General features: G+C 42.6%; 1 protein-coding gene across 8 annotated transcripts in view; it reads right to left on the bottom strand.

Annotated features, from left to right (window-relative positions):
- Window positions 1–16829, bottom strand: part of p2ry10 (P2Y receptor family member 10) — a 93523-nt gene extending 76694 nt beyond the window's left edge. For 4 of the 8 annotated variants that reach the window (XM_068047753.1, XM_068047754.1, XM_068047750.1 and 1 more), the window contains exon 1: window positions 16510–16829. The gene's annotated coding sequence lies outside the window, so the exon portion shown is untranslated. The remainder of the gene's footprint in view (window positions 1–16509) is intronic. The other 4 variants (XM_068047751.1, XM_068047755.1, XM_068047749.1 and 1 more) reach the window with 3 other exon arrangements.
- Between the last annotated feature and the right edge of the window lie 8533 nt (window positions 16830–25362).

Here is a 25362-nt window from a genome sequence, read left to right as displayed (position 1 = left end):
ATCCATTGTCTCTCGAGATAAGGAGGCCCAAAAGAAAAAAAGAAAAAAAAAAGAACAGTAATCCCATATTCCCTACCACCTACCTACACTCGGGGCAATTTACAACAGCCAATTTACCTATCACCTGCAAGTCTTTTAGATGTGGGAGGAAACCAGAGCATCCGGTGAAAACCCACGCAGATACAGGGAGAACTTGCAAACTCCACACAGGCATTACCCAGAATCGAACCCAGGTCCCTGGAGCTGTGAGGCTGCAGTGCTAATCACTGCGCCACTGTGCCGCTTTCTTCATAAAAGTCTTGATAAGCCTCATTGCCTACTTGGGTACCAAGTGCAAGTTATTAAACCCGAGAGAGCCCAGCCAGCTGGTAAAGATCATATGTCCTGTCCAGCCGATGCCTCCTTTCCACAGGACAAGTGTTGATGGCATCACCCAGTGATCACTTCCCAGACCTATGTGAACACTGCGGGCCACCTGATGTGGCAGATTCCTGTAGCTACTTGGACAGATCCAATAGCATGAAAACAAGCATGGGAGCTATCAATTGGCTTTCCATACAGCGCTGCACTTGGAAAAAATTAGGTCAATTTTCATTTCCGTTATGCCAGTTTACAGAACGCAGCAGAACTGAACATTGTGGCTCTATCCATTTTTGCATCAGATGTGCATTTTTGGTGGGACTGTGGGTGGTTGCACAAAGCTCTCACTTGAAACAGGTGGGAGATGCAGTGTAATATTGAATTGATGCATGACTGATGTATCAATGTCACCTCTGTCTTACTGTGGTTAGTACAGCAATTACATTATCATCACCCTAGGGTTGCCAACCCTCCAGAATTTATAGATGAATCTCCAGGACACTGCCGCGAGCAAGACCCAGGAGATGAAGAGTATGTTTGCTTCAATTACTCTGGTCAGTTCAGGCATCCAGACTCCCTCTAGACATGGTGCAGTGCTGATCTATTTGATGGGGTCATGGAGTGGTAAATAGGGTTGCTCTCCTTTCAACCACCTCATGCAGCACAGTTCTCACATCAGCAGCTGCCAAGTAAGGGGTCAGGTGCTGTGCTTCTCTGCCACTTACCAGCACTCATTACTGCTCATCACTTTTCCAGTCCCTTCACTTTTGTCTGTGACCTCTTACTTCTTCTGACCTTCAACCGTAGCAAAAGCTGTCATTGTGTTGAGATGCCTTTTCAATCTTTTGAAAGCTTGTCAATTTTTTTTCAGTGTTCTGCAACCTCCCTTTAATTATCATGAACCCTTTACGTTTCACCGACATACAAAATTATAGCTCCAGCACTACTGTGCTATCTACACCCAACTAAATCTGCCCCCAAAGCTGTGAATAATTATGCAATTCATTTGGAAATTGAGAGTTATTGGCACATTATCTTTCCAGTGTAATTTGCACAGGCTCTTAACCATTTAGAACAGACTTTACAACAGCACATGACTATCAGTCTCAGTGTTAGATTTCCTTGTTCCTGAGAAAAGTATTATTCAGAAGGACAGCTACACTTCGTGTGAATGAAGAATTAGATGAGTGTGAGATCTCCTGTGATGACTGGATGCAGCCCTCAGCCAGCTGCATTGTAAGTAAAGCTGATAGTGCTGTGACCAGCTGGCTTCTTATGTTGTTATTTTAGAATCAGGCAGAAACGGGAGCCACTAACTTTAGTACTTCTGCCGAACTGATATTTTTCTTATGAAGTGCAGAACACCTGTTAATGTGGGATTGAGATTGCACGTCAGTCAGCTCTTATCCTCGTACCAACTCCACCGCCCTCCTTAGCTGAGGCGCAAGTAGATGTTGCACAACCTCAGTGTTAACTCAGGACTCAGCCTCAGGACCCTCAGCTGAGTTTCAAACCTTATCTTTCCTAGTCATCACCAGGACTGCTGGCTTCCACCACGACTTACCACACCCGATCATTGTTAAAACTTTTAACTCCAGACTCAACTTCTCCAATGCCCTTGCTGACCTCTGGAATGCCAGACCCCACCCTGGCATCCACTCTTTATGGATTCCAACTTATCTGCTGCCCATTACCATGTCTGACACTAGATCCGGCTTGCTGATCACCCTGTCCTCACTGACCTCCATTTGCACCCCGGACCCCAATACACTGAATTCAGTAACCTCATTTCCCAGACCCACTTACCCAACCATTCTGCCACAACCTCCGTCAGCTCTACATCTTAGCTCGTGCCCTTTGGTCCTCTAACTTTGACCTCTTGTGCATCCCTCTTCCTCCAATGGCCAAACTTTTAGCTATCTTGGCTGTGCTTGGAGGAATTTCCTCTTTAAGTCCCTGCATCTTGATTCTGCTCTCTCCATCTTTAAAAGCTTCCTCAAAACTTCTTCTTTAATCTACCTTGCTTTTAATGATTTTCCCTAACTCTCAAAAGGAGGGAGGTTATGCTCCAGTTATACAGGGCATTGGTAAGAACGCATCTCAAGTACTGTTTACAGTAGGTCTCCTTATTTAAGGAGTGATGTAAATGCCTTGGAAGCAGTTCAGAGAAGGTTTACTAGACTAATACCTTGAATGGGCGGGTTGTCTTATGAGGAATGGTTGGACAGGCCAGGCTTGAATCTGAAGAGTAAGAGGTGATTTGATTGAAACATATAAGATTCTGAGGGGTCTTGACAGGGTGGATGTGGAAAGGATATTTCCCTCTTGTGGGAGAAGCTAGAACTAGGAGTCACTATTTAAAAATAAGGATTTACCCATTTAAGACAGAGATGAGGAGCAATTTTTTCTGTCAGAGGGTCGTGAGTCTTTGGAACTCTCTTCCTCAAAAGGTGGTGGAAGCAGAATATTTTTGAATATTTTTAAGGCAGAGGAAGCTAGGTTCTTGATAAGCAAGGGGGTGAAAGATTATTGGAGGTAGGCGGGAATGTGGAGTTCAGGTTACAATCAGATCAGCTATGATCTTGTCGAATGGCGGAGCAGGCTCGAGGGGCCGAGTGCCCTACTGCTGCTCCTAATTCGTATGTCCGTATACTCTCATTATTGCTCAGGGTTTGTTTATTTGCTATGAACATTCGTGTTGTTGAAGGGAAACAACAGGCTGCTATTTGTTGTTGGTTTTTCGTTAAAATGCACAGTAGTTTGTAAACATAAAAGTGATGTGAGTTTAATCAAAAAGACAGGATGAGATCTGGAAACAAACAGCACAAAATGCACTGTTCCCAGTGTTTCCATTGTATCCAACTCTCCTCTTATTTAGCCTGTTTGATAGCTGATTATCTCAATGCAAGAAGAACTGCAGAAATGGTGGCAAATCATTTACTTTTTCTGTATACCATTTGACATCATTGTGCAGCCCAATGGAAAAACACAGGATGGGCAGGGCATTTGGGGGAAGTGGGGTTAAACTGTTAAAAGTAGGAAACCCAATACAAACCACCAGGAATTTGCCGACATCCGGTTTAACTGGGGTGGGCTGGAGTTGGAAGATTAACCCACTCTTGAGAGGCAGGTGGGTAATTATAACATTTAAATGAGGCTGTGTGCCTCAGATTTTAGTGGAGTTGATGAAGGCTAGCTATCCCAGGCTCAGGAAACCCGGCAGCTGAGGGAAGCTGGGTGCTCCCAGATCCAGTAGGTTTTCCAGAACTGTTTGTGGGCCAGGTGGAATATGAGTGCTTCCCCCCTGGATCCCCCACGCAAACCTGCTGCAACCTGCTGCCCCTATGCTCAGCCGACCCCACCCGCCCAACCTCTCATCCGCCTGGCGATCCAATTGCTCCCCTGCCTTGCAATCTCCAGTCCTTCCCCCAAATGGTCTTTCCCTTCCTCTCTCGCCTCCGCAAAGCTCCGAGCCCTCCCCACCAACCCCCAATCATCTCAATTGCCAGGGACCATTCCCAACTGCTGCCATGTAGCAAATTGCTTTCTTGCCCATCAGCTGGCCAGCCTACACTTTGGCTGGCATTGGGCGGGAAACGGAACAAAAGAGATCTAATGAGGTCCTGCCATTTAATTCAGCAGGATCTCTGCATTCCTGGCATTTCTAGGCCACTGACAGGGGCCTCCACTCCCTCCCAGCCACCCTGTAAATATCGGGCCCAGTGACTTGGTGAAATGGATACAGTGGCCATTGTAATAATGTTTATATTTACAAGCCACATTATCACATTTGAAAGTACTTCATGGGATGAATTACTCTCTGAGATGCAGAGGGTGTTATTTGGGCACTCACGACGGGAAGTGCCAATGAGTGAGAGTGCTCATTTTTATTTTTCTCCCATTGTTAAATTACTACAGGTGTAAGAGAAACTGGTTCCACTGGCAGGAGGAGACAGATTTACAATAATTGCCAAAAGAACCACAGGGGAGATGAAGAGACTATTTTGAATGCAGTGACTTGTCATGATCAGGAAAACACTTGCCTGAAATGGTGGCAGAAGCAGATTCAATAGTAAATTTTGAAAGGGAATTGGATATATATTTGAAAATGAGGAAGGTTTGTAGTGGAGTTCCCCAGGGGTCAGTGTTGAGATCCTTGATCTTTCTGATATATATATTAAACCTTGGTGCACAGGGCACATTTTCAAAATTTGCCGATGATGCAAAACGTGGAAGCATTGTGAACTGTGAGGAGGATGGTGTAGAACTTGAAAAAGACATAGACAAGTTGGTGGAATGGATGGACAAGTAGTAAATGAAGTTCAATGCGGAGAAATGTGAAGTGAGTCATTTTGGTAGGAAGAGCATGGAGAAATAATATAAGATAAAGGGTACAATTCTAAAGGGGTTGCAGCAGCAGAGGGACCTCAGTGTATATGTGCATAAGTCATTGAATTGACAGGACAGTTGACAGAGCAGTTAATAGGGCATACAGTATCCTAGGCTTTATTAATAGGGGCATAGTGTACAAGAGCAAGGTGGTTATGTTGAACTTGTATAAGACATTAGCTCGGCCTCAGCTGGAGTATTGCATTCATTCTGGACGCTGCACTTATAGAAAGATGTGAAGGCATTGGAGAGAGAACAGAAAAGATTCACGAGAATGGTTCTAGCGATTAGGAACTTCAGTTATGAAGACAGATTGGACAACTGGGAATGTTTTCCTTGGAGAAGAGAAGGCTGAGAGGAGAATTGATAGAGGTATTCAAAATCATGAGGGATTTGGACAGAGTGAATAGGGAAAAACTTCCCACTTGTAAAAGGATCGCGAACGAGAGGGAACAGATTTAAAGTGATTGGCAAAAGAAGCAAAAGCGACATGAGGAAAAATTTCTTCCCGCAGTGAGTGGTTAGGACTTGGAATGCACTGCCCGAGGGTGTGGTGGAGGCAGGTTCAATTGAAGTATTCAAAAGGGAATAAGACTGCTATCTGAAAAGGAAGAATGTACAGGGTTACAGGGAGAAGGCAGGAGAATGGCACTAAGTGAATTGCTCTTTCAGTGAGTCGGTGCAGACACAATGGGCCAAATGGCCTCCTTCTGCACTGTAACAATTCTGTCATTCTGTGAGCTGTGGTGTGAAACTGAGCTTCAATTGCAAACCGCAATATCTCCTGAACTATAAACAGTAAAAAATTGCTCACATGTGCTTATTGAAGAGTTTCGGGGTATGAACCTCAACAGTTGCATTGAAAGTTTTATGAGCAGATGACGGAAAAGGGAGAAAATAGTCTTCGTCACTAGTGTGAAATGGGCTCATAGTAGCCCAAATATATTTTCCAATGTAAAAGGGTCTGGGGAAAGAGCAAGAGAATTTGACTAAGAGCCAGCACAGGCAGGATGAATCAAGTGCCCTCCTTATGTGCCTTAAAAGTCTATAATTCTGTGTATGTGTGATCCATCTTGTTTCAAAGCTGGTTATTAACATGATCTCATGTGACTTCTCTGTTTTACTGCCTGCCTAAGCCATTTATTTCTCTGGGTCCTTGTTTACTTGTGATTTAGGATCATAGAAACAGGAGTAGGTCATTTAATCTTTCAAGCCTGTCCTGCAATTCAATCAGATCATGGATGATCTATATCTTAACTCCATCCACCTGCCTTGGTTCCATATCCCTTTGTCACACCAACTTGCTTTGTTGAATGATAATTTTCATGAATCCACTGACTGGAGACCTGAATATATATTTTTAAAAGAAATGTAAGAAAGGACAGGATGCCATCTAATTTGCAACACCGTATTCTACATTGCAAGGCCTGTGAGGAGGGAAACGAATGTCTGCTCATTTCCCAGCAAAAACCAAGACCCAGGAAGTTTAAGGGAACTGCTTCTTCTTTTTCATTTAGCCAGAAGAAATATTGCTAACTGCTATGTTTGAATAACTGTTTGACTGTCATGTGACAAACCTCTCCCCATCTGTGGTTTTTCAGCTTGTGTTTCTCTACAGCAGCAAGGAGAAGCTTCTGGACTCAGACACGTGCAACCTAAGAGGGGGTCCCTCTCTCTCTCTCTCCCCATTTCAGCTTACAAGCTTCAAACTTTGCCTGTTGACTGACTATCTTTTGATACCCCGGCTACAATCAGAAACCCCTTTGGAGGAAATCATCCACATCGTTGTCTCCAAGAGACCCCTGAACCAGTCATCTACCTCTTCAAACTAAAGCCTCAAGACCACTGAATTCTGCTAGAAGCCAGCCCAATCACCATATGCCACAGACTGTATACCCTTCTTTCGTATGGACTCTAACTCAACCAATCTATCTTTCCCCACTCTGTAACCTAGGTGTGTGTGTTTAAACCTCTAGTGTGTATGTGTGAGTGAAGGTTGGCACGTAGTTTATTATTTTCATTAATTCGGTTTAGATACAATGAAGTTAACATCTTTCTTTGTTAAACTCAAGAAAACCAGTCCTATTGGTTCTTGTTATGATCATAGCAAGTAAGTAATCAAACACCTACTGAATTGGCCAGTACATCCACTTAAAGAAAGAATTAAACCTGTTGTGGTCAAACAAGGAGAGGGGAAAAAAGGAAGCCCTTCAACCCCTCCTCACTTGACCATAACAACTTAATACCTTTAACTAACAAAATCGATCAATCTCAATTTTGAAATTTTCAATTGACATAGCCTCAACAATTTTTTGGGGGAGAGAAATCCAGATTTCCACAATGTTTTGTGTGAAGATGTACATCTTGACATCACCACTGAATGGCCTAGCTCTAATTTTAAGGTTACGCCCCCTTGTTCTGGACTCCCCACCAAAGCAAATAGTTTCTTTCTATCTACTTTACCAATTCCTTTAATCATCTTAAACACTTCAATTATATCACCCCTTAATGTTCTATTCTCAATGGAATACAAAGCTCGTTTATCCAATGTAGTCATCAGATTTTAATCCTATCAGTCCTGGTATATTTCTGGTGAATTTGCACTGTACATCCAATGGGATTAATCTAATACTAGATACTATGATATCTGATGGGAGAGACAAATAATGGAAAAACTAGCAACATGTATCCTACCTAAAGCATACTTAGGCACTTGCTGGCCACTGAAGCATTGACCAACCACAAGGAAACCTGCACCTTGGTTCTGGCTGAAGGAAAGGATTTAGTAGCAAGGATGTGAGTGATGAGGAATCTAATAGTCATTTAATAGTACAGAACTTGAGTAATGCTGAAAATAGAGACATGTTGTTGAAGCTTTTCATCTTGCACTCATCAGGACAATCTCAAGAATAACCAATGTAAGGGAAAACAACAACTTATACTGCATGAGAAGACAGAGCTGATTGGTTGGCAAGTGAACTCTGATTGGGAGAGGCGTTGCCATGGAGAATGCACCAGTTTACAGTGATTGACAGTTAACTGCCAAGCTTTGTTTGAAGTTTAAACCAGGCAGCTTGACTCTGATTGGTCAAGACAGTGCCCTGAGGAATGAACCAGCAAATGGCTGTCACTTATTTTGTTCAGCTGAAACAGGCGCAATGTTTGTACATATTCTTTCTGTCTGCAAAGAACAGGGCCCTGTGTATTAATATATGTAGCTTCCAGTACACACAAATGCGCCACACTGCGAGCCCTACCGACAATCTTAAATTGTTTGGATGAGAAATCTCAAGTGCTGATATAACAAACAACGCATATGAATAAACAACAAAAAGGTTCTATTTAATTCACAGGGTGTGAATTTCATTTTTTGAAGAAGTTTGTCACAGCCTTACATACATGTAATACAGTCGGTGTATCAACTTCCAACCAGTTGACATAAAACAACATGATTTTTCTTCAACTTTCTCCTCCACTCCATAGCTCCTACACTAGCTTATGCCAGCGAGTGGTTCCAAAGACAGTTGCCCAGTATCTCTGATCAGATCTTACCTGACAGCCTTGACAGTGAGTATTGACACGCTAGTCAGCCTCATCACATGGATGAAAGTAAATGTGCGATAGGTCAGGAGATGGAATTCAGGAGTACTGAGGCCATTTACAGAGACTACATTTAGAGAACTCAGCACAAAGCAAGGATAAAACGTGGCATCTTTTGATGGGGAAGTACAAGACCAGTGATGCATTTGCCCGTTAATGCACCAGGGAGACAACTTTGGTTTAATTGTGACTGTTAAAAGCAGAAGGGAAATCCCACCAGAAGCTACTGACTAACTGGACGCTTATCTCATGGCTATCTGTGAGACGTTACTGCTGCAGAACGGCTACTGTATTTGCCTGCATTAACAGTCACTGCACTCTGAAAATAGCTTGTTGCAACAACTTTGCTACTGTACATGTCTCAGTCAGAAGGTTGTGTGTAGCAACGAAGTGAGTGATAGAAGTACCATCTTTCAGTTAAATGTTAAACTAAGGTGTGAATGTGAAAGATCCCATAGAACTATTTAAAGTCAAACAGGTCAGTTCTTCCAGTGTTCTGGCCAACAATTTATCTCTCAAGCAACATGACTAAAAATAGATAAACAGATTGTTTATCTCATTCACAAAAGCAAAACTGCACATGCTGGAAATCTGAAATAAAACAGAAAATGTTGGAAATACTCAGTAGGTCTGGCAGCATCTATTGGAGCGAGAAACAGAGTTAACATTTTAAGGTGTGTGATCTTTTATCAGAACTCTAATGAAAGGTCACAGAGTTGAAACGTTAACTCTGTTTCTCTCTCCATAGATGCCGAGTATGAGGATATGAAAGGCATTATATTAATGGAAGTTGTCTTCCCATCTTGTATATTAGATAAATGTTGGGACATAGAATATTAAAAGTATTTCATATAAAGCAGATGTGCCACAGGACACATTTCAAATCTCAATCTTTGCACCCTCACATTTTGTCTGTTAGCCACTTTGATAAAGACAAGCCAAGAATTGTATCAACTCATCATACTAACGTTGTGGATTTCAAACCTTTCTATTTGATGGATACATAGCAAATACTGACACACATCTCCAGGAGCACCTCCAAATATTGATGCGCTCCTAGGATCCCTTGACATAATTTCTATAAGGTTGTGTTAACTAATTAAAGGATAGCATACAGAGCAACAGAAATAATCTGATAGTAAGGCAACAAAATTTTGGTAATTGGTGGATAACAACCTGATGGCCTTGTAGAGCTGCTGGCTTTTCCTCCACACTTTGGGGGAATGATACCCCAGTATGAAACGCTATGGTCTGAAGCAGTTATGAACATTTTTATTTAAATCCTGCACTTGTCTGTTCCTCTGTTTCCTATCTAAAGATAGCATTATTATTAGCTCTTTCAAAGAGCCAGCACAGGCACAATGGACCAAATGGTCTCCTCCGTCAATGTCATTCTATGATTCTATATGATCATTAACCTTTAATATTTATTATTGAAGGTAATCAGTGTGTCAATCCAAATGCTGTGCATTAATTGCTTACTGACCAAAAAGTGGAGCTTTCTATACAATTCTACTCAAAGCCAAAGTGTATTTAGATCACATTGCCTAAGACATTCATTGTAACATCACATGCAGGTTATCAGTTTGTCTTTGGAATCTCACTTGCTGCCTAAAATATATGATCATTTATACAAGTAAACATGAGGTCATGTTGGCAAATCTTTCTGACAATTTCACAGTACAAACCAGAGGTAGGAACACAGGAACAGGAGCAGGCCATTCAGCTGCTTGTGACTGCTCTGCCATTCTGTTAAATTATTGTTCATTTGTATCTCAATTTAACCACCATGGTTTTCTAATGGTAAATGCGCAGTGTGGTTTGAATTTAGCTGTTTGCTTTGTCTGTTCTCAGACATTTGCTACCTTTTAAGTAATGTTTTGTACATCTTTGCCACAGTAATCACCACGACTATGCTGTGAATGCAACAACACCGGTAATTGCAGTTATGGGGCAGCCAATGATTCACATGCTCAGCACGTAGCCAGAGGACATATGCAGGCAAATGGTAATAAGCTGGGAAAAACTGACTATGAAAATTTAATGAAACAAATCTAAAGCCAGTGCTATCATCCTGGTGTAATTATCTGGTTGTGTCTTTAATATGAACCGTGTTGTCTTCTATTGGCTAGTTGAAGGTAATCTCTTCATTAAACTTACAACTTGATTACCTTTCAATGCAATCATCAGGCATATGAAAATAACGGGCAGGGAAAGACCAGCTGGTCATGCCTACCCCTTATTCATGATGTTTGGAGCATTGTGACTAGATATTTCCTGCCACCACCCACCCCATCCCACCCCACCACACCCCCACAACCATGTGATCTCATAGCCCAACAAGGGGAAAACTAAAGCTCTGGAAAATCCCTCTCCAGCTCTCTCAGGCAATCAAAACTAGTCCAGGAGCTCACATAACTGTGCATTTGTTATCTGTTAATCCACTTGCCTTCAATATGAAGTGATCTCTGATGAACTAAGAACTGTGCGTTAACCACATTGAGAACACAAATCATGTTTATCTGAAATTTTTCTCCTGACCATTTTAAGAGGCATCAACTTGTTTATTTCAAATAGATTCATTCCTCTGCTCACATCGTAGGGAGAGAAATTTCAGACAGAAATAAACTACTGGCTAATTTTAGGACTGCGGCTTGTTCTACCACCTGATGTATTCACTGACAGCTGCAGTCAGCAACAAAATAGTGCCCCTGTCAATCCCACACGGCAAATAGGTAAAAGTGTTCTGTATACTGCAATAAGTAGTGGACTTTAGGTCAGTATAATCACGTTTTCTGGGCATGATGATGAGAATGCTATGCATAATCAATCCTTTTTAAATAACCATCAATTTAAAATCTATTCCCAGACGATGTTACAATAAGCATCTAAATGACTTGGAACTCTTAAACAAACTGTGCATAATTTTTGCATGAAATGCATGTTAGCTAAGGGGCTGAATATTTCTATACGAATTAATCAACTCAAATGTAAAGCAAAAGAGAAGAAATTTTTATTCCAATTATCTCCAGCCATCTATTGGATAAAATATGGATCTGGGTTGAAAAGACCAGATGCCTGGATGAGTGCGGCTCCAACAACACTCAGGAAACTCAACACCATCCAGGCCAAACGCAACCCGCTTGATCAGCACACCGTTCACCACCTTAAACATTCACTCCCTCCACCACCGATGCACAGTGGCAGCAGTGTGTACCATATAAAAGATGCACTGCAGCAACTCACCATTCCTTCTTCGTCAGCACCTTCCAAACCAGCGACCTCTTCCACCTAGAAGGACAAGGGTAGCAGACCCGTGGGAACACCACCATCTGCAAGTTCCCCTTCACGACATACACTATCATGACTTGGAACTATATCACCATCGTTCACTGTCATTGGGTCAAAATCCTCCCTGTGGGTGTGTGTACCTGCACCAGATGGACTGCAGTGGTTCAAGAAAGCAGTTGACCACCACCTTCTCAAGGGCAATTAAGGATGGGTGTTATGACCAGGTGAGAAAGGTGTCTAGGAATCTGTTATTATCTTCACCTGGTCTTATTGTAACAGGGTTTTGAGCTCCCTTTTGTGGATCCTTGTTCACAACTTTCCAATTATAAGGCAAAGAAATAAGCACAAACAAGCTTTCTGTGATTTAAAGAAGAAAGGTGAAATTTATTAAACCTTAAATGTAAACTCTAATACGGTTAATGCCTACGGATATACGACATGCCCACACTAGCATTTAAACTCTGATATGGTTAACACCTACAGATATACGATGCGCCCATGTTAGCATGCACATGCGATACACAAATGCAAATAGGGACAGAAAAGAACAGAAGAAAAGATAAGTGGAACAGTTTGAGGCAGTATATTGTTACTGTTTCTCGAACTCATTGTAGTCCTTGATCGAAGATATTGTCTTGCATTTCGTTGGGGCCCAGTATTCGTCTTAAACCTTGTTCGCGTAGGAGACTTTTCTCTCTTTGAGTTTACGTGTATTCACAAGATTCTTTTTCATGAGAAAGAGATGGAGGCAGACAGAGGGGATTCTGCTTTAGTTCCAGGAGCACAGTCTTCAGATTTCAAAATCTGCTTTTCCAGTTTAAAACTCCCCTAGTTGGCCAGCAGGTGGTCATGTGACCGACTGATTTGACCAGGTCTCTTCTGTGTACTGGGGCAGGGACTGGTTCCTTTGTTTTTACATTGGTACTATGCAAATGTCCTTCCAGTCAGGGCTTGCAATTTAAGTTTTTGTTCATGTGGCGAAATAATGTTTTCCTCAGTCTTGACAGATGGGGGGTTTGCTTGACAATAGGCAACACATGCGAGCCTTGCCAGTGACGTCCACATACCATGAAACAAATAAAAATAATTCTATCCTGTAATCAAAGGCCAGTTAATGGGAGCAAGGTGATGGGACAAGTCCATAGATAAACAAGTGGCAAATATGCTAATATACAGTGGGTGACTGCTGATGATATGATCATGTCTGACTCTGTAAAATTTCTTCTCATATGAGAAATGCAGTTATATCAAGAAAGAAAAATGACAATTACTGAAGATCGGAATTAAAAACAGAAAATGCTGGAAGTACACCACAAATCAGTATCTGGATGCGAGCCTGGTTTCCAACTCCTCAGTCCTAATGAAGAGTCCTACGCAAAACATCACATTTAAAAAAAAATCAAAACTGAAAGTGCTGGAACTACTCAGCAGGTCTGGCAGCATCTGTAGAAACAGAAACAGAGTTAATGTTTCAATTCTGATGAAAGGTCATCAAACTGAAACGTTAATTCGGTTTCTCTCTCCATAGATGCTGCCAGACATAGGAACGTAGGAACATAGGAGCAGGAGTAGGACATTCAGCCCATCGAGCCTGCCCCGTCATTCAATACAATCATGGCTGATCTTCCAGTTCAATGCCTTTTCCCCACACTATCCTCATATATACTTATGTCACTTGTATTTAGAAATCTGTAAATCTCTACTTTAAACATACTCAATGGCTGAGATTCCACAGCTCTCTGGGGTAGAGAATTCCAAAGATTCAGAACCATCTGAGTAAAGAAATTTCTCCTCATCTCTGTCCTAAGTGGCTTCCCCCTTATTTTGAAATTGTGTCCTCTGGTTCTAGACTTCCCCAGGGGAAACCTCTTACTTGCATCTACCCTATCTATCCCGTTAAGTAGTTTAGAGGTTTCAAGGAGATCCCTTCTCATTCTTCGAAACTCTAGAGAATGCAGACCCAGTTTCCCCAATCTCTCTTCATAAGACACTCCCGCTATCCCAGGAACAAGTCTGGTGAACCTTTGTTGCACTCCCTCTATGGCAATAATATCTTTCCTAAGGTAAGGGGCCCAAAACTGCACACAGTACTCCAGGTGTGGTCTAATCAAGGTTCTATACAATTGAAGCAAGATTTCACTACTCCTGTACTCAAATCCTCTTGTGATAAAGGATAACATACCATTAGCCTTCCTAATTGCTTGCTGTACCTGCATGTTAGCTTTCAGTGACTTCTTGATGAGGACACCCAGGTCCCTTTGTACATCTACACTTTCTAATCTCTTACCATTTAAGAAATACTCTGCACATCTATTCCTCCTACTAAAGTGGATAATCTCACATTTTTCTACATTATATTCCATCTGCCATGTTCTTGCCCATTCACCTAGTCTGTTGAAATCCCCTTGAAGCCACTTTGCAGCGTCCTCACAACACACATTCCCACCTAGTTTTGTGTCATCCACAAACTTGGAAATATTACATTTGGTTCCCACATCCAAATCATTGATATATATTGTGAACAGCTGGGCCCAAGCACTGATCCTGGTAGTACCCCACTCGTCACAGCCTACCAACACAAGAATGCCCCATTTATTCCTACTCTCTGCTTTCTGCCTGTTAACCAATCCTTAACCCAGGCCAGTATATTACCTCCTATCCCATGTGCTTTAATTTTACTAACCAACCTCCTGTGGGGACTTTATCAAAAGCTTTCTGAAACCTGCTGAGTATTTCCAGCACTTTCTGTTTTTATTTCAGATTTGGGCGGCACAGTGGCGCAGTGGTTAGCACCGCAGCCTCACAGCTCTAGGGACCCGGGTTCGATTCTGGGTACTGCCTGTGTGGAGTTTGCAAGTTCTCCCTGTGTCTGCGTGGGTTTTCTCCGGGTGCTCCGGTTTCCTCCCACAAGCCAAAAAGACTTGCAGGTTGGTAGGTAAATTGACCATTATAAATTGTCACTAGTATAAGTAGGTGGTAGGGAAATATAGGGACGGGTGGGGATGTTTGGTAGGAATGTGGGATTAGTGTAGGATTAGTATAAATGGGTGGTTGATGGTCGGCACAGACTCGGTGGGCCGAAGGGCCTGTTCCAGTGCTGTATCTCTAATCTAATCTAATCTAATTTCCCACATCTGCAGTATTTTGCTTTTGTATGTCTTTTTCCCCCTCAGACTGATCCATGATGTATTCCCAACATTTTCTGTTTCACATGGCATCAAGTGGAGATCTGAGGCTACAAAAGCTTGGCTGGCAATAAAGAACACTTGATATTTTTTGTGTGCGTGTCTTTTGGCGATTCTAAGTTACAACAGACACCTCAAATGACATCTGTCTTTACCGCCAGGATCGCAATGCTCATGTGCACGGGACAACCAGCAAACTTGAACATAATGAATATGTCAAAACACAGAATGTGGAAACTGCTTATAAAATATATACCAATAGCATTTATTTTAACTAGATTCAGTGCACTGGGCTGACCTGATTTTGAGCAGTGCTCTGGAAAACATCAACTGCTTATAAAACCTAGAAACAAGATACAGTTTTATAGTAAAAACAAGAAATGCTGGAAATACTCAGCAGGTCTGGCAGCATCTGTGGAAAAAGAAGCAGAATTAACGTTTCGGGTCAGTGAAGAAGGGTCACTGACCCGAAACGTTAACTCTACTTCTCTTTCCACAGATGCTGCCAGACTTTCTCAGTATTTCCAGCATTTCTTGTTTTTATTTCAGATTTCCAGCATCTGCAGTATTTTGCTTTTATTATACAGTTTTATAGGTCGCTAGTGTCTATTATGTCAGCTCCTGATGGGCATATTGTAGATAGCTCAGTTCCTGCTTTCTCCTGTCAACTGTGTTCAGTGAGTTTCCAAACACTTTCACCGGGGAGAATGATGCTTCTAACTAATCCTGTGTTGGAAGATATTCCATGTGGAAAATGTTCTCTCAATTCTTCAGACTTCCTTATTATAAACGTAACTGCTTATATAGCCTCAAAAAACATAATTTCCCTGTAATAGTTTTATTCCCTCCCATGTTCATTCTGGTCTCCTCAATGTACAAGCGCCAGCTCGAAACTAACACATGTAACCTTTAGCAAACTGAATTTGAAAATATATAACACACTTACCCACTGTTTTTTTCAGGTTGTTTTTCTTCAGGTTTGCACTTGCTGATGTTCTATATTCAGTATATTCACACCTAATCTGTACTAATGCTTTGTCTTTCAAAACACCATTAACATATTGTTTGCCTTTGCTCCGTGACCTTTTGGTCAGCTATGTGGCCTGGTCCAATCTGCACCTTCTCCTTTGTTATCTCTTGCCCAACCCCCACCTCACTTGTTTATAATCTGTGACTTTTCTAATATTTGTCAGTTCCGAAGAAGGGTCACTGACCCGAAACGTTAACTCTGCTTCTCTTTCCACAGATGCTGCCAGACCTGCTGAGTGATTCCAGCATTTCTTGTTTTTGTTTCAGATTTCCAGCATCCGCAGTATTTTGCTTTTATTGAAAATATATACCTCGTCCGGTGTTAAAATGATGCTTAATTCACTTTCAAAACGTTATATATTACAGTTTTAAAACTGTACCCATTCCACTGTTAAAACTATCCCTATCTCACTTTCAAACAGGCTATTTTCACTGTTTTAGCTGAATGTCCTTCATTATTTTTGTACACACACAATACAAGCTCATGAACAGAATGCTGACGATTGAAAATTTTACATTTGCAAGTTCTGCAGGTTGTTTACACACCTCGCCACGCAATCCTGCCAAGCACACAGGTTTCGTGTTTGGCGCAGGGGTGCCTCCGGATAGTAAACGATATAAATGTGTGTAAAGTTGTACAATGCTGCATTCTTACCTACTCAGCGCACGTTGTCGGGGTCCAGTACGGATCACAGTCAATTCCCAGCTACACACTGGTCGATCATATTCGTTATTCAAAGGGGAAGTTGCCTGATCTGAACTAAACCACCAGAACTAGGTCTGTCAGTCTAACTGGTCCACGGGTTTCAAACTGACATGACGTGGGTTAATACGTTCCCAGCCTGGTGTTTTTCACTGGTACCTCCTGCAATGTGTTCAAGTGAAACAGTGCAAGGTGTCGGCCTCAACCGCAAGACGCCAGAGTCCCAGACATGTGCGTGCGTCAAATCTCTTGAAGCACTGCGGACCTTATTATTAGGAGGAAACCTGCATTTCCTTTTAATCCAATATTGTGTTTGCTTCGAACGGTAACTTTGTTCTGTCACTGAGGGGCATATGTTACAAGTGTTGGTTCAGCAATAAACAGACCTCGGGTAAAAAAAAATGAGGAAGTTTCAGACGTGGCAAAAAGGGATTTGTAGAACCCTGAAGATACATAGTTCCTTCCGCTTACTTTGGGTGTTAATACATAAGATTTACTACTTAATGGAAACTGTTGACAAAAGACTTTATTTTGGATTTTCTTTTAAAGATACCACAGTATCTTTGAACAACAAAACCCATCTTTACTTTGGCTACTACCAAGATCTTAGGTTAAAGAATGGAACGGGCAAATCTGTAAGAAAACTAGATTTGCATTTATATAGTGCCTTAGGAAATCCTAAAGCACTTTACAGCCAACAAAGTACTTTTGAAGAGTAGTCACTGTTTAATATAGGAAGCTCGACAGCCAATTCAAGGTCCCACAATCAGCAATGTGATAATGACCAGATCATTTGCTTCAGTGAGGTTGAAATATTGGCTAGGACATTGGGGAGAACTCCACCACTCTTCAAAATAGTGCCACCTGAGAGGGGCCAGTGGGATCTCACTTTAATGTCTCTTCCAAAAGATGGCACCTCTAACAATGCAGCACTCCCTCAGGACGGTAGTGGAGTATCAACCTAGTTTTTGTGGTCAAATCTCTGCAGTGGGACTTTCCGACTCAGAGGAGAGACTGCTACCCACTAAGCCACAGCTGACATCATAATAATATAACATAATTGATCCTAATATACCAGCCTAAGTAAACCATAACATATTCCTTATTCTTATTGTCTGGTTTAAAAAAAAAATTTCATTTTCTATTACTTTGAAAGAGTAGCATGAACCAATAGCATTTATTTTAACTAGATTCAGTGCACTGGGCTGACCTGATTTTGAGCAGTGCTCTGGAAAACATCATTGACTGTTACCGAGTGCATTCACTGCTGTTTGCCTTTTTGTCAATCAACTTCTGCAAAAATGAGCAATCAACTTGCAGTTTCTTGCAGTTCGAATCTTCTCTCAACATACCCAACTTGTGCTCACAATACAAAAGCAGCTCCCATTGAGCAGAACAAATTTCCTATTAATTGAAACTGCACCCTTGTGCATGTTGTGAGTGGGATAGTGTGACAGAGGGCTAGTGGTATCATGCACGAGAGACCACATGGCATGTCCATCATGCCCAGGAAATGCTACATTACTAACCACTGATTGCCAGCACTCTTGCCTCTGAGTCAGAAGGTTGCGGGTTCAAGTTCCACTCCAGAGACTTCAGCGTATAATCTCAGCTGACACTCTAGTGCAGTACTGAGGGAGGATGTGACATTAAATCATTGGCCCATCGGCCCTCTCAGATGAACCTAACACATCCCGTGATACTGTTTTGGTGAAGAGCATGGGGATTTCTTCCTAGTGTCCGAACCAACAACACTCAACCAACATCACAAAAACTGATTATCTGCTGATTGTCATATTGTAGTTTGTGGGATATTGCTGTATGCAAATTGGATGCCACACTTCCTACTTTACAACAGCTACTACTCTTCAAAACAAAGTACCTCATTGACTTACCTTCCGAGAGAGTAGCGGAGAGGAGCAGATAAATAGAGCCCGATGATCGCGGCCAGGATAACTTGCCTTCCAAGAGAGGAGCAGACCTGCGGAAAAACACGGAATGAGGAGCGGATAAATAGAGCCTGAGGATCGCGGCCGATAGCACTTACCTTCCGGGAGAGGAGCAGAGAGGAGTCCAGGCATGCCGGATTTTGAAAACGAAGTGAGCAGTGATGTCACAGGAAACCTGCAAGGTGATTGACTGGTGAGTAACTGCTGTTAGGGAATAACTCGAAATAGCTGAGTTAGTACACCAGTGTTAGGGTGCATGTGTAAATAGCTTAATAATAAGGAAAAAGTGAGTAACCTTTTTTTTGAGTAAGGTATATTTTAACTTGTGAACTGTATTGATTTTTAGTAGGATTTATCGGTCGCTTCAAAAGTAACGGTAAGGACTTTAGATTGTAGTGGGTAGTGTTTGGAGTAGAACAAGGCCCCTAATGTAATTAGTATTTTTTAATTAAAGGGAGTAATTAAGTAATCTAAAGGTAAGTCATTGCAGGAGAGCTCACACCCATGATATTCTCCTCCTGCGCTATGTGGGAAATCAGGGACGCTTCTAGTGTCCCTGACGAGCATGTGTGCAGGAAGTGTATCCATCTGCAGCTACTGACTACCCGGATTACGGAGCTGGAGCTGCGGGTGGATTCACTGTGGAGCACCCATGATGCTGAGATCGTTGTGGATAGCACATTTAGCGAGGTGGTCACACCGCAGGTAAATGCTGTGAAGGCGGAAAGGGAACGGGTGACCACCAGGCAGAGTAGAAGAAGGCAGGTAGTGCAGGAGACCTCTGTGGCCATCCCCCTCTCTAACAGATATACCGCTTTGGATATTGCTGGGGGAGATGGCTCAGGGGAAAGTAGCACGAGCCAAGTTCATGGCACCATGGGTGGCTCTACTGCACAAGAGGGGAGGAAGAAGAGTGGCAGGGCTATAGTGATAGGGGATTCAACTGTCAGGGGAACAGACAGGCATTTCTGCGGCTGCAAAAGAGACTCCAGGATGGTATGTTGCCTCCCTGGTGCTAGGGTCAAGGATGTCTCTGAGCTGCTGCAAGGCATTCTGAGGGGGGAGGGCGGGCGGCCAGTTGTCGTGGTACATATCGGTACCAACGACATAGGTATAAAAAGGGATGAGGTACTACAAGCTGAATATAGAGAGTTAGGAAATAAATTAAAAGTAGGACCTCAAAGGTATTAATCTCAGGATTACTACCAGTGCCACGTGCTAGCAAGAGCAGAAATAGCAGGATATAGCAGATGAATACATGGCTGGAGAAATGGTGTAGGGGGGGAAGGATTCAGATTCCTGGGACATTGGGACCGATTCTGGAGAAGGTCGGACCAGTACAAGCTAGACGGGTTACATCTGGGCAGCACCGGGACCAATTTCCTCGGGTGGGGAGGTGGGGGGTGGTGTTTGCTAGTGCTGTCAGGGAGGGTTTAAACTAGAATGGCAGGGGGATGGGAATCTGAGCAGGGAGACAGAGGAGGGGGAAATAAGGATAGAAATGAAAGACAGAAAGGTAAGAAGCAAAAGTGGAAGGCAGAGAAAACGAGGGCGAGAAACAAATGGGGCCATCGTGTAAAATAAAGCTAAGATGACGAACAATGTTAAAAAGAAAAGTCTGAAGGCATTGTGTCTTAATGCGCGGAGTATTTGCAATAAGGTAGATGAATTAACAGCGCAAATGGATATCAATGGTTCTGATATGGTTGTGATTACAGAGACATGGCTGCAGGGTGACTTCTCCAAATTCTGCCAAATGCATTTGATAGTCTGTTTGGGGATTATTCAACAGAATCCACCATCTCCTTTTCCCGCAGGGCCTCAAGGACATTATTTTTGGACCACTGCCTGATGGAATTGTGGTCAAAGGTGTCTTTCGATACAAACTTTTCCACGAGGGACTGTGGTACAGCCTGATTCAACTGTATGGAGTGCTCCACGGCAATGTGGCCAGACCCATCCTTCGTAACACCGGGGACAGATAGAACCTCAGCACATAGTGACACTTGGTGTTTGTGTACCAGGTGTCTACGCACAGCTTGACGCAGTTGCAGACAAAGGTAGCCATCAGGGTGAGGGCAACGTTGGGTACATTTTTTTTCTGTCTTATCTAGAGGTTTGCACATCGTGTCCCTGCAGACACATTCCATTTTTGATCTCCAGATAAAGAGAAGATGGGTCAGGTAACTGCCATGGCATTGGAGTGCAGTGTGGGCCAGCCCTGTGCTGCATGCGGCAACACAGGAGCACTTAGCACCTGAAGACCAAGTTCTTACCCACAATGGAGAGGGAGCGCTGCTCCCACATGCTCAGTTTCTGATTCACCATGGCTAATCGCTCCTTCCTGTTTTTGGCGTATGCCCCAGCCCCTCCAAACCATATCCCGAGCAGCTTCAAGTAGTCTGACCTGATGATGAAGGAAACAAAGGATCGGTCAGCCGCGTTCCCGAAGAACATGGTCTCGGCCTTGTTGCGATTTACTTTGGCTCCCAGGGCCAGTTCAAACTGGTTGCAGATGCTCATCAGTCTGCGAACTGACAGCTGATCTGAGCAGAAGACAACAACATCATCCATGTATAGGGAGGCTTTGACCTGCGGGCCTCCACTGCCTGGGATTGTCACCCCTCTTATGCCTGCACCCTTCCTGATGAACTTGACAAAACGTTAGATTCAGCAAACGAACAAGACCGGGGAGAGACGACAGTCCTGCCTAACTCCAGCACTGATTGTGGAACTGGAGGAGCAGGAGTACTCCTCCCCAGACACCTCAAGGAAGCCTTTAGCCTGCCCGAGCCCCGATTGAAGACCTATGCCTTTAACTTAGTGTGACCCTCCCCACCCGTCCCCAGCCTGATTGTTATAGGATGCACTGTTTAATCCTCTTGGAACACCAATTTTCTCTTAAGAACATAAGAACTTTAGAAGTAGGAGCAGGAGTCAGCCATACGGCCCCTCAAGCTTTCTCCACCATTCAATAAAATCATGGCTGATCCTCGACTTCAACTCTACTTTCCCACCCAATCCTCATATTCCTTTATTCCCTAAGAAACCAAAAATCTGTCGATCACAGCCTTGAATATACTCAATGACTGAGCATTCACAGCTCTCTGGGGTAGAGAATTCCAAAGATTCACAACCCTCTGAGTGAAGAACTTTCTCTGCAACTCAGTCCTAAATGGCTGACCTCAATCTCTATTCACAGGATGACTCTCTCATCCCAGAAATCAATCTAGTGAAACTTCATGGCACCCCGTTGAAGACAAATATATCCTTCCTTAGGTACGGAGACCAAAACTGTACACAGCACTCCAGGTGTGGTCTCACCAAAGCCTGATAAAATCACAGCAAGACTTCTTACTCTTGTACTCCAAGCGCCTTTTGATAAAGACCAACATAACATTTGCCTTCCTAAGTGCTTCTTGTACCTGCAAGTTAACTTTCTGTGTTTTGTAAAAAAGGATACCCAAGTCCCTCTGAACACCAAAATTTAATAGTTTCTCAGCACTTAAAAAAAAATTGGGGGGAATTTTATGCAGTCTACTGCGGCAGATTTGATGGCCTGTGAGGTGATATTTAGGAGAGAGGTATTTTTTCGGATACCTGACGGCGTGATATTTCAGAGAAATTAAGTCAGCGGTGGATTTGTGGCATTCCGGGGCTCCCCCAGCGCGGTGGCAGATTGCAGCTTTGCATTCATTTAAAGAACATGAATACTCATTAACCTATGCCTGGTTATGATTTAGTCCTATCTGCCAGATTAAGTGAATGGTGAGTGTTATTCCCATGCCACCCAGTTCACGAATGTTTCAAAGTGGCGTGCAGCAGTCGGATTTGTGCAGTTGAATCTCAGGGCTGTGTTCTTCTCTCTTTAACTCAGACGCTAAACTAAGACCAGAATTGGAATGGCTATTTACATCCAGGCCAGCTTTGGAATGGATGTTTACCTCCAAACCAGCTTTGGAATGGATGTTTACCTCCAAACCAGCTTTAGAATGGATGTTTATCTCCCGTCCAGCATTGGAATGGATGTTTACCTCCAGTCCAGCTTTAGAATGGATGTTTATCTCCAGTCCAGCATTGGAATGGATGTTTATCTCCAGTCCAGCATTGGAATGGATGTTTATCTCCAGTCCAGCATTGGAATGGATGTTTACCTCCAAACCAGCTTTGGAATGGATGTTTACCTCCAGTCCAGCTTTAGAATGGATGTTTATCTCCAGTCCAACATTGGATTGGATGTTTACCTCCAGTCCAGCTTCAGAATGGATGTTTACCTCCAGTCCAGCATTGGAATGGATGTTTACCTCCAGTCCAGCATTGGAATGGATGTTTACCTCCAGTCCAGCATTGGAATGGATGTTTACCTCCAAACCAGCTTTGGAATGGATGTTTACGTCCAAATCAGCATTGGAATGGATGTTTACCTCCAAATCAGCATTGGAATGGATGTTTACCTCCAAATCAGCATTGGAATGGATGTTTACCTCCAAACCAGCATTGGAATGGATGTTTACCTCCAAACCAGCTTTGGAATTGATGTTTACCTCCAAATCAGCATTGGAATGGATGTTTACCTCCAAACAAGCATTGGAATGGATGTTTACCACAAAATCAGCATTGGAATGGATGTTTACCTCCAAATCAGCTTTGGAATTGATGTTTACCTCCAAATCAGCTTTGGAATGAATGTTTACCTCCAAATCAGCATTGGAATGGATGTTTACCTGCAAACCAGCATTGGAATGGATGTTTACCTCCAAATCAGCATTGGAATGGATGTTTACCTCCAAATCAGCATTGGAATGGATGTTTACCTCCAAATCAGCATTGGAATGGATGTTTACCTGCAAACCAGCATTGGAATGGATGTTTACCTCCAAATCAGCATTGGAATGGATGTTTACCTCCAAATCAGCATTGGAATGGATGTTTACCTCCAAATCAGCTTTGGAATTGATGTTTACCTCCAAACCAGCTTTGGAATGGATGTTTACCTCCAAACCAGCTTTGGAATGGATGTTTACCTCCAAATCAGCATTGGAATGGATGTTTCCCTCCAAATCAGCATTGGAATGGATTTTTCCCTCCAAATCAGCATTGGAATGGATGTTTACCTCCAAATCAGCATTGGAATGGATGTTTACCTCCAAATCAGCATTGGAATGGATGTTTACCTCCAAACCAGCTTTGGAATAGATGTTTACCTCCAAACCAGCTTTGGAATTGATGTTTACCTCCAAATCAGCATTGGAATGGATGTTTCCCTCCAAATCAGCATTGGAATGGATGTTTACCTCCAAACCAGCTTTGGAATTGATGTTTACCTCCAAACCAGCTTTGGAATTGATGTTTACCTCCAAATCAGCATTGGAATGGATGTTTCCCTCCAAATCAGCATTGGAATGGATGTTTACCTCCAAATCAGCATTGGAATGGATGTTTACCTCCAAATCAGCATTGGAATGGATGTTTACCTCCAAACCAGCTTTGGAATAGATGTTTACCTCCAAATCAGCATTGGAATGGATGTTTATCTCCAAATCAGCATTGGAATGGATGTTTACCTCCAAATCAGCATTGGAATGGATGTTTACCTCCAAACCAGCTTTGGAATAGATGTTTACCTCCAAATCAGCATTGGAATGGATGTTTATCTCCAAATCAGCATTGGAATGGATGTTTACCTCCAAACCAGCTTTGGAATGGATGTTTACCTCCAAATCAGCATTGGAATGGATGTTTACCTCCAAATCAGCATTGGAATGGATGTTTACCTCCAAATCAGCATTGGAATGGATGTTTACCTCCAAATCAGCATTGGAATGGATGTTTACCTCCAAATCAGCATTGGAATGGATGTTTACCTCCAAATCAGCATTGGAATGGATGTTTACCTCCAAATCAGCATTGGAATGGATGTTTACCTCCAAATCAGCATTGGAATGGATGTTTACCTCCAAATCAGCATTGGAATGGATGTTTACCTCCAAACCAGCTTTGGAATGGATGTTTACCTCCAAACCAGCTTTGGAATGGATGTTTACCTCCAAACCAGCTTTGGAATTGATGTTTACCTCCAAATCAGCATTGGAATGGATGTTTACCTCCAAACCAGCATTGGAATGGATGTTTACCTCCAAATCAGCATTGGAATTGATGTTTACCTCCAAATCAGCATTGGAATGGATGTTTACCTCCAAACCAGCTTTGGAATGGATGTTTACCTCCAAACCAGCTTTGGAATTGATGTTTACCTCCAAATCAGCATTGGAATGGATGTTTACCTCCAAACCAGCTTTGGAATGGATGTTTACCTCCAAACCAGCTTTGGAATTGATGTTTACCTCCAAATCAGCATTGGAATGGATGTTTACCTCCAAACCAGCTTTGGAATGGATGTTTACCTCCAAACCAGCTTTGGAATTGATGTTTACCTCCAAATCAGCATTGGAATGGATGTTTACCTCCAAACCAGCTTTGGAATGGATGTTTACCTCCAAACCAGCTTTGGAATTGATGTTTACCTCCAAATCAGCATTGGAATGGATGTTTACCTCCAAACCAGCATTGGAATGGATGTTTACCTCCAAATCAGCATTGGAATGGATGTTTACCTCCAAACCAGCTTTGGAATTGATGTTTACCTCCAAATCAGCATTGGAATGGATGTTTACCTCCAAACCAGATTTGGAATTGATGTTTACCTCCAAATCAGCATTGGAATGGATGTTTACCTCCAAACCAGCTTTGGAATGGATGTTTACCTCCAAATCAGCATTGGAATGGATGTTTACCTCCAAACCAGCTTTGGAATGGATGTTTACCTCCAAACCAGCTTTGGAATTGATGTTTACCT

Source organism: Heterodontus francisci, chromosome 15 (genome assembly GCF_036365525.1).
Source record: "Heterodontus francisci isolate sHetFra1 chromosome 15, sHetFra1.hap1, whole genome shotgun sequence".
NCBI classification, from domain to species: domain Eukaryota; kingdom Metazoa; phylum Chordata; class Chondrichthyes; order Heterodontiformes; family Heterodontidae; genus Heterodontus; species Heterodontus francisci.
Note: the sequence above shows the minus strand (reverse complement) of the source record. Positions and strands in the feature narration are given on the sequence as shown.